The sequence below is a fragment of the Lichenostomus cassidix genome, chromosome Z (genome assembly GCF_008360975.1).
Source record: "Lichenostomus cassidix isolate B80296 chromosome Z, HeHo_3.0, whole genome shotgun sequence".
Classification (NCBI taxonomy): domain Eukaryota; kingdom Metazoa; phylum Chordata; class Aves; order Passeriformes; family Meliphagidae; genus Lichenostomus; species Lichenostomus cassidix.
The window spans coordinates 4,594,044-4,603,742 of NC_139511.1; the positions used below are offsets into that span (position 1 = coordinate 4,594,044).

A 9,699-nucleotide genomic window follows, 5' to 3' on the forward strand; every position below is an offset into this window, starting at 1 on the left:
GTGCAATCAGAATCATTTGCAAGAGAGTATTAAGCCCTCTAGCCCATCATAAAAGCAAAGAAATTCTCCCTCTGAAAAGCTGCCTATAAATCCAGCTGCAACAAAACAAACAAAACAAAGACTCATATTGTCTACCCAATCCATGTGGGACTTGAGAATTAGTTAGCAGGAAGAATCTGCCTTTGACAAAAAACAAGATATTTTTATTTTGACGGCTTTTTAATAAACCACCTTATCTTCTAAATTTCCCTTAAAAATAATTTTAAAGCATTTTATATTGAGTTTATAAAATCTAATTTAATAAAATCTCTTCATTTACCCCAGATTTGGTTTTCAAGATAGGAAATTAACTAGGTTGCTTGCTGGTTTTCACTGAAAGAATACAGAGAATTTAATTTAGAACGGACAGCACTTTTCAAAATACATCTTTTAAAATGGTAATCTACTGACAAAAATTAACTTTTCAGATTAAGTATCCAGTTGTATAAAATAAGTCTTTAATTTCTGGGATTTTAATGGTCCTGTTCTGACTAAGGGGAGGCTTTCAGATCTGGGTAGTCTGTTTTGAGGTCTGTTGGTGCACAGTTAAACCCAACAAGCACTCCAGCACCACAGGGCCAAAATCTGGGTGTGAGGAGCAGGTCTGGCAAGGTGCAGTTCTCACATGAACGCTCAGAGAGCTCTTCCAAAGAAATGTGAAACTTCCCTCTGCTCTGTTGTGTTGTGACTGATGGTTACCTAGTGATGCCCAGAACTTCTTCCAGGTCTGATGACTCAGGTACTTCTGGTAATTTCCAAAACTTCCACAAACATTTGTGTGAGCCTCAGGACCAGGATGGATTAGGAGAAAAGACCATGAGAAATCAAAACCTCCCTTTGTTACAGAAACGTGCCTGGCACTGGAACACCATTAGCTGCTCTACAGAGGAAATAACGAAATAAAGGAGTCTCTGTGGCCACTTTTACACTGAGGACAAGCTAATGGTGACCTTCCTCCCCAGGCTAGCTGGGTCATTCTTCAAGGTTGATGCCATCAGCTTTTCTCAGAGAGCTGCCCATAAGCAGGGGGGCCCAAGACCCATCTGTAGCTCCAGAATTGGGCTGATGAGTTAGACCCTTGGCAGCCATCCCCACAAACTCACTGCTCTTATATTGGTTTGAGCTGGGCAAGACTCTGCCATGGTGGACAGGGATCTCTCAGTTTCATGCCTCAGATGGATTTTATCTGCTGTTTTTACAGTTTCCTGAAAACCAAGCAAGATTCCCTTCAGCCCACAAGACTCCTGACACCCATGGGCACCTGCTCCATCCACAGGTAAGAAAATGAGATGTTTCTTGGTCAATCTGCCACCAAATTCCCATGCCAGACTGCTTCTTCCCCACACCAGTGGCCAGATTTCCATTGCCAGCAGCTGAATGTGATCTCCATCTTGCAATTTATGGGGTATTTACAGCAATGCAGAGACTCACAGCAGAAATGCAATGATTATTCTTATCTCACTGGGAAGACTGCAAGCGTTTCCCTGCTTGAGATCATCTTCTCTGGGGACCCATTTAAAATGAAACCACTGTGTTCTGAAAATACGTCTTCGGCATGACATCTGAGTGTTTTCCTGCCTTGGACATAATAAAATGCAAGAAATTGAATCAAAGTGTGTTCTTAAAAACTCTATGCTTCTCCTACATGCTTCTCTCTCTTTACTACACAAATACAAGCCCTGGAAGGTGAAAGATTTCAAACTCATTATACAGCATGAAACAGTATTTGGAAGCATGGTGCATATCACAGCTACTCTACAAATATGTCCAAACAAACATAAAATTAGCCTTTCATGGCTAGGAGAGCACATTTTTTAGCCCAGTCTTTAACTTAATAATTTCTTCACAGGAGAAAGCAGCCTATATGCCATTAGGTAGTTCCTAGATTCCTAGGTCAAACAAAGTAAGAAAATGAATAGGCCCATTCATGCTTCAGACAGGATAATTCTGGCAAAGCTGGTGCTGACAGTGTTAAAGACCAGTGATGGAGGAGTCTGGCCTTGTCATTCTAATTGTGACCATGAGTGACAAAAAATGCGTTCCCTTTGGCAGTGGACCAATCTTTCAGGTTTGTAGAACCTGAACCAGGCTTGAGTGGTTTGAAATTCAAGGGGGAGAAAATTCATGCACTCAGGTCCTTGTCAGAGCCTGGCATGGCCCTGGCACAGCAAAATGTAGGGAAGGGCTGGTAATTCTGAGGCTCTGCAGGGAGAAGAAGGGTGGTCTCAGAGTGTGAAACCAAGCCTGTGGTCTGACCCACTCACTGCCTCTGTCAAAACCCCCTGAGCTCCAAACACTATGGCTCCTCACCAGCATCAGGGAGCACAGCCTGCCTGATGAGTGTGGTGAGTGTGGTCACTTTGGGAATGGTCATTTTGGGAGTGGTCACTTTGGGAGTGGTCACTTTGGGAATGGTCACTTTGGGAATGGTCACTCAGTGCATGCCCATATCCTCCTTTTCCACACAGGGAAGCTCTGGAGATGGGAGGAACATCCAGGTGACAGTGCAGGAGAAACAGCAAAAAGACTAAAACAGCTCTCATAAAGAACCAGGAGAGCTGTCAGAGACTAAACCCCATCCTCAGGTACAGCAATATCTCTCTCCCTCATCCCTTGCTTCAAATCATGCTAAGTATCAAAGAAGCATTTTTCTCACCCAAACAGAATACCATTTTCCTTAGAAAGGCTCTAAATCCAATGAATTAAACATTATCTTTTGCAACAACAAAGGGAAATTAGTATCCCCTCCTACTTTCTTCTTCAGCAGGGCAAGGTAGGGACTTCACCCCAGACAGACAATTCAAATAGCTCCCATAGGCATTTCCTACACCACTCCTTCAGAGGGACCATATTAAAAATAAACTAATGCTGTAGGCAGCTTCGGAAAATGACTTCAATGGTATTTATTGCTTTGATAGGGTCAGTGCACAGTATGTGCATGTTGCCTTTTAAACATATGTTTCAGGCAAAGAATCAAAGCTAATTTCAGTGTGTGAAAAGCAAGCAGATTTCATTACTGATTGTGACTTTAACTTCAAAATGATAAGGATGCTGGATGTAGGTTCTCGAAACTGAATGTCCAAATGGGAATTTATGATGTAGAACTTCAGCTTTATCATCCATGGGCTTCAATATAGAATTGAAGAAAGAAATTCTCAGCTACCAGGAATCTCACAGTTAACCCATGAGCCAGCTGACTATTTTCCCACTCTCTAATTCTCCCTGCAGCTATTTCCTATCTGTAACATGTTAAAGCAAGAATGGCCATTGGCACTAACCACTTCTGGCATCCAAGTAGTGGATATGAAAGAGATCTGATTTTTTTTTTTTCCACCACCACTATGCAGCCCCACTTCAACTCTTCACAGAAGTGTCAGCAGAATTCATAACAAACCCAACACAATCTTAGGCAAAGCACAATAAAAAGCATGCTAATAAATCTTTCCTCTCTCTCTCTCTCTCTCTCTTTTTTTTTTTTTTTTTTTAAATGAGGATTCCTCGCACATTATTGCACCAGATCTAGTTCCCAGCTTCAGGCAACCATATGTAACAACCCTTCCCAAATGCTGTCTGGAAGGAGGTGAACCCATGCAATGATTAAAAGGTTTCAGATATAAGCAGCAACAAGTGAATGAATGAGGACCTTTCCCAATGTTTTCCACAAGGTCAAATTCAGGATTCACTAATGGTAAAAGTCAGAAGGTTCAAACACAGAAGCCTAAAGATAGATATTTAACCTGGGATTAGATACCTGAAGTAGCCACATTTTCCACAAGGTATTTTAAACACCTATTTAGCTTTGAAAGCAAACATAGCTAACTCACTAGTGAAGAAAAGGCTCTTGGATATCCATAAAAGATCTTAAATGTTTATGTTCACATGTATAAAAATGCATACACACATTCAATTAGTGAGTATCTATACATATGTATATGTGTACACATACTTATGTACACTCCAGAGAGCCTCATTTGCACGGTGGGAAAGCACCCACAACTCCACTTTGAGTCAAAGAAAAACTGCAGCATTATGAAAAATAATCAAACCATTTTCTTAACGCCCCTGTCCACCATTACAGATGTGCTCTCACTGCTCTGTAAGGCTTTGTCCAGGTCTGTTTAACAGCACCACACTCCCCTAGGTTCAAATGACACCTTTGAAACAACCGAAGCAGTAAATCACACCTCTTTATTATCATCTCAACAAGAATGATAACAACCTGCTCTGCTTGGTGAAACACCCATGGGAATTTCACCCAATTACATGGGGATAACGTATCTTTCATGACTTTAGCTGTCTACCATTTCCATTGTGTACTTGGTAGTCAGTCACAAAGGACACAATCCACTGAAGGAATATGTATAGACAAGGGGTTAGCCATTTCAAGAGTGGAGAAAGGGAGGTAGAAATCGAAGGAAGAAAGAGAAGGATGACACAGTGCAATTGCTCAGCTTAGTAGCACAGCTGCTTAAACAACTGAATAGCAATCAATGGGTTAGCATTCAATCCAAGTTTAGATCACATTGAAATCTATTAGAATACTGCATATAATGAATGACTCTTACTTATTTGGTATTCTATCTTGGAATTAATCAGCTCAGTTGTTATGCAGGGGGAAAAAAATTAAAAGAAGAAAAAAAAAAAGTCAGCGAGTAGACAGACCCAAACCCAAGAAAAACAACCACCTTGATTTCCCTGGTGGTTAACAGCCTGACAGTACTCAACAACACAGGCTGAAGTTGAACACTGTGAGAAGCAGTGCAAGGTAAAGGTTTCCTGGCTGTTGGGGAAGCAGCCTGGTTTCTGTGTGCGTTCAACTTGCCCCATCCCCTCCCTTCCAGGCTCTCACAGAGCTCGTAGGGTTGTACCATCTGCTGGAGCACAATTCAGAGGTAGCTTTAAAGTGATGATAGCTCTGGGAAATGATAATCACTGGGTCATAGAAAGCTGTACTGCAGTGTATAAATAAGATAACAGAAAGTGCTGAGCAGGGCATGTTTGCATTATGAAATGTATTTTCCTTTTTCCTGTATAAAACCTGTCTTGAAAGCGTGGGGAATGCAGCAGGATTGAAAACCAGAAGGAAAGCAACACAGCCCCAGAAGCTGCACAAAGGAGGAGGGGGATGGAGGAATGGTAAGCTGTAGTATTATTGACTGAGGAATGATAAAAGAGGAAGGAATTCAACAGTTACATCTATTTTGCTTGGTGCAATGGCATGAGATCAAAGGCTTACGTTCACTTTAGCCCAGAATAATGCATACTCCATAAATGATGCAAAGCTAGGCCACATTCCCAAGATGTGACAATGCCTCAAGATGCCCCTTTGCTAAGTTCAGGTCAAGGCAACAGGCTCCTGCATATGAAATTCTTTTTTTCAAAGCACACAAACGTACTTAAACTACTGGGCATGGAGAGTGACAACATTCAGGACAGGCAGCATGTCCTCCATTGGCTTCTACTTTTCCATAGAGAGCTTTGCAAATTCAGTCCATTTTCATTCATTTGCAAGGTTTTTTTCCCAATTGCTGTTGATATTTCAGAAGATCCAAACTGTCCACACAAGCACAAAGAAGCTCGGGCTGAGATGTTGCATTTTATTTGATTTTATTTATTTGTAAAGCAAACATCAGAAGATAGCCAACTCAAATTCCAGAGATGTGGCTCAGTCCCACCTCTGCACTGGCAACCTCAGCGACCTTGATCAGCTCACCTGGGACAGCCTCTGTAATGGCTGCAGAGCAAGAACAATGTCAAATGGCTCCTGAAAGCCCCAGTTTATTTTTTTCCTGAGACACATTTGTCAAAGCCACTTAAAGATTCAGATCAGTGCTGGTTGTACCTTGATTCCTGGGGGAACCAGCCATTGTGGATACCTAAAACAAAACACCGCCAGGACACATCCATATCATAAATCCCTTTAAGAAATCTTAGTCTCTGGGACTGTGTATACCATTAGCTAAATGGAGATGAATAATTATTCTCCCTCACCTTTCACGGTTTGGTTGGTGCAGGGCAGCGTTGCCATACCGACAGAGATCCAGCCTGGCCCTAGGACAGGGCTGGAAGTGTGGAGGTGCAGACACCCCAGGCCAAGAAGAAAATCCTCCTCTCTGTCCCTCCCTCCTTTCTTCCCTGCCTGTCTCCCTCCCTCCTCCCGCTGGAAGAGAAGCAGTTTCTCTTTGTGAGAGAGCACAAAGGGGAAGAAAGAAAAGGAATTGTCCATCAAGCTCAGCAGAGCCTCGGGGGCTTTCAGCAGAGGATGCCACAGCCTATGAGGAGAGCGAGGCGCACTGAAGACTGATTTTAAAAGGACAGTTCAACCCCAGCTACACTGAACTGCCTCCAGCAGTCCCCAGCCTGTGAAGAACATGTGGCACTGAAAGACTCACTGACATCTTCCCGTGTTTTGCTTCCCCCAGATCAGAACCGCTTGGGACTGGCAGGGAGACCCGAGTCCCCCGCTGTTTGTAGGGTGCCCAGAGATGCTGCCAGAGCCCTCCTGGGAGCTCACAGCAGGCACCACTGATCTGATGGGTCTTCTGGGTCCTTCCTCACCTGCCAAAAACATCAGCGGGTCTGTAAACGTTACTTCAGGGAAGATGTAACAGATACATTCATTCCCTGCCAGCAGCTGTAAATCCTGCAGACCCTAGCAGGGGTTCTAGCCAGTGCTGGAGGGAAATAAACCACATATCCGGTGCCAAACGTGTGTCCCTTTCCAGACACCCTTCTCGAGACACCAGAACCAAAAAGGGACTGTCAATAAGCAAGGAGAACAAGGTGATTATGAAAGGAGACTGGAAAGCAAATGAGAGAGCCACAGAAATTACTCAGGGCAGACAAAATAAAGCTGTGTTTGTATTTAAATGCATATATATGTGTGAGTGTGTGTGTATACAATAATTAATGGTGTAGAAAAAATGAGGGGCGCCTTTTTTCATAGTATTAGGGGGGAATTAGTGTAAACAAAAATGGAGCAACTCAAAACCACTGCATAGCTACCAGACAACATAATGTCCAGACCACACTGTCCCACTGGGACTACACTCAAAACCAGAATCAGAGATCTTGAATATCCAGAGGTACAATTACCTGGTAAAAGTAAACAAGCCCCAGGGAAATGCAGAACTCCTCAGAGTGCAGGAGGATAGGAAAACATCCATTCTCCAGAGGGAATGACAGATCACCTGTGAAAGGAGGAAACTGCAAGTACAGGCGGGAGCATCTAAATCAAGAGGTGTTCACATGCACTTACCATGAGAAAGACCAGGTCTTCATGGGATTTGGCCTGCATTGGCCTTTGGAGACAGAGGTGCCAAACCAAGGCAGCATGGAACACCAAAATGAGAAGAAGAGTGGGACTTTTTAGTCCTTCTGTTAGGATTGCTGCTACAGTTTAAAGCTCTCCCTCATTCATGACAAACCTTTTTGCCCTCCTGGCCAATCCATCCCCAGCAGCTCTTTGACTGGGACTCCTCACCAGGCACTTCTCCATCCACCCCATGACAAAGAGCACCTTCAGCCCTCTCTCCTCAGGTGCTGGGCTGCCCTGGCTCTGCTCTTGCAGCCTCTTCCCCATACCTTGATCTGTCCAAGGTTTCACTGCAGCTGGGGATCTTCCTCTTTATGTTTTGTGAGCAGAGCCCTATTTCAGTACAAAGAGGAACTCCTGGTCATGTCACCACAGCTGACACAGCTCTCCACCCTCAGCTCACAGCCCTTTCTCTTCAGCTCCCTGTGACCTATGTCTGCCTTTCACTCACCTGACAGAGCTCACATTTTCTTTGGCTATTGATCTACAAGACCAAGCTGGCATATTTCTCCATCTCCCCTCTCTTGGGCCTCACTTCCTTTGATGTCCTGGACTTTAGACCACTGTGATGACAAGGAGTGAAATATTTTCACACAGTTAATGCAATGAGAGTTAAGTGAGAAGAGAAATAAAGTTATATACCCAAGTTAAAATATCTTCATAAGTGACATGGAAGATGGGCTCAAGGCATCCTGCAGGGAGACCTTGGAGGGGTCTGGAAGAGTGAGCAAAGAAGAAAATTAGGAAGTTCAACAAGGACAAGTGTGAGGTCTTGCGCCTGGGAAAACATAATCCAGGAATAAAAACATAACAACAACATCAACCTGGCTGGGAGCAGCTCTGTGGAGAAGGACCTGGGGGTCCTGGTGGGCAGCAAGCTCCATGAGAGTGAACAGTGAGCTGCTGTAGCACAGAAAACCAACAGGATGTGGGTTGCAGAGATAACCAAGTCATTATCCCACTCTAATCAGCCCTTGTCAGGCCACATCTGGAACACTGTGTTCAGTTTTGGTCACTGCAACAAAAAAAAACCCCATGGACCAGATGGAAAGGGTCCAAAGAAGGGCCACAGAGATGATCAAAGGGCTGGGAAGGTGCCAAGTGAGGAGAAGTTGAGAGAACTGGGCTTATTCAGCCATGAGAAAAGGAGGCTTAGGGGAGGCCTTATCAACATGTTCAAGTACTTAAAGGGTGGCTACAGAGAAGATGGAGAGTCCTTTTTTCTACAAGGAGTCACATGGAAAATGGGTAATGAATACAATTTACTCCTGGGGAGATTCCAATTAGACATAAGAGGAAAATTGTTCACAATGAGAACAATTAGCCATTGGAATTGTCTCTCCAGAGAAATACTGGGTTTTCCAACACTGCACACTTTTAAAACTCAGCTGGAGAGGGTGCAGTACCATCTTGTCCAGAACCTGCTTTTGCCAACAAAGGTCAGATCAGATGATTCTTGAGATCTCTTTCCAATCTGGCATCCTATGATTAGATTATTTCAAATACATTTTTGGACAAAAAATCTACTAATTTTTTGTCCTTTATGAACTGAAGGCTCTCTCCTACCACACTCACATCCCAATCAAAACCTCCTGGTTGAGGAAACACCTCCCTCTCTGGAACCTCTGGAGTTCTGACATGAAGAACAGGTTCAGCCACTCCCTTGAGACATTTCATTATTTATGTAGTGGCTGCACCACTTTTAGAAACTAACTAGAACTGTGAAGTTTGGGTGTCTGGGAACATCCACTCACTTCCAAAAGTTTGTCATGAACGGAGAAAAAAAAAAGCTGGATTTTTTTAAACTATGCTGCTGGCCAAGATGATTGTAGGGATGAACTAGACGTGCAGATGTAGACCAGGCAGAGACTCCTGCTTTTCTTGGTGGAGTTATGCTTAAGTGAAATCCCTTCACCAGAAATAAAGAAATGGACATCTATGACAGCATCTGGAAGCTATTTCTGGATATACTTCAACGAGAGCAAATGCATTAAGGGTGGACGAGTGTTTTACGGGAAGAGGCAGCCACAGAGAGGTTGGGAGAGCATGGAGGCCTCAATTAGGGGGAGAGGAATATGAGAAGGAAGAGAGAAGAGAAGCAGCCAGCCCCACTGACAAAATGGGGAAGGCACTGCTAAAGGGTCACAGTTTGTAATCATACCAGCCTGCCAGATTTTATTTCTGTGCAGGGAATATGCCGGGAGCACAGCTGCTACTCCCTGGACTTAAAAAAAATTGAATGGTTAAGTTGAAATGAGGGGGAGTGGAATGTCACTGCAATGAATGAAAATAAAATGTCTTGATCAAGCACCATTATATCAAGAGAGATGAATGGTTAAACAAGA

The 9,699-nt window shown here is 43.6% G+C and overlaps 1 long non-coding RNA gene across 2 annotated transcripts; it reads right to left on the reverse strand.

Moving 5' to 3' along the window:
• Positions 1-482: 482 nt before the first annotated feature.
• Positions 483-7,634, reverse strand: LOC146424254 (uncharacterized). 2 transcript variants are annotated; one of them, XR_014846954.1, is made up of 3 exons: positions 7,523-7,634; positions 7,135-7,229; positions 483-1,617 (listed from the first exon to the last, which is right to left on the reverse strand). It is a non-coding gene; the product is annotated as an uncharacterized LOC146424254 (long non-coding RNA). The 2 variants fall into 2 exon arrangements; XR_014846955.1 differs by lacking the exon at positions 483-1,617 and adding an exon at positions 6,519-6,597.
• Between the last annotated feature and the right edge of the window lie 2,065 nt (positions 7,635-9,699).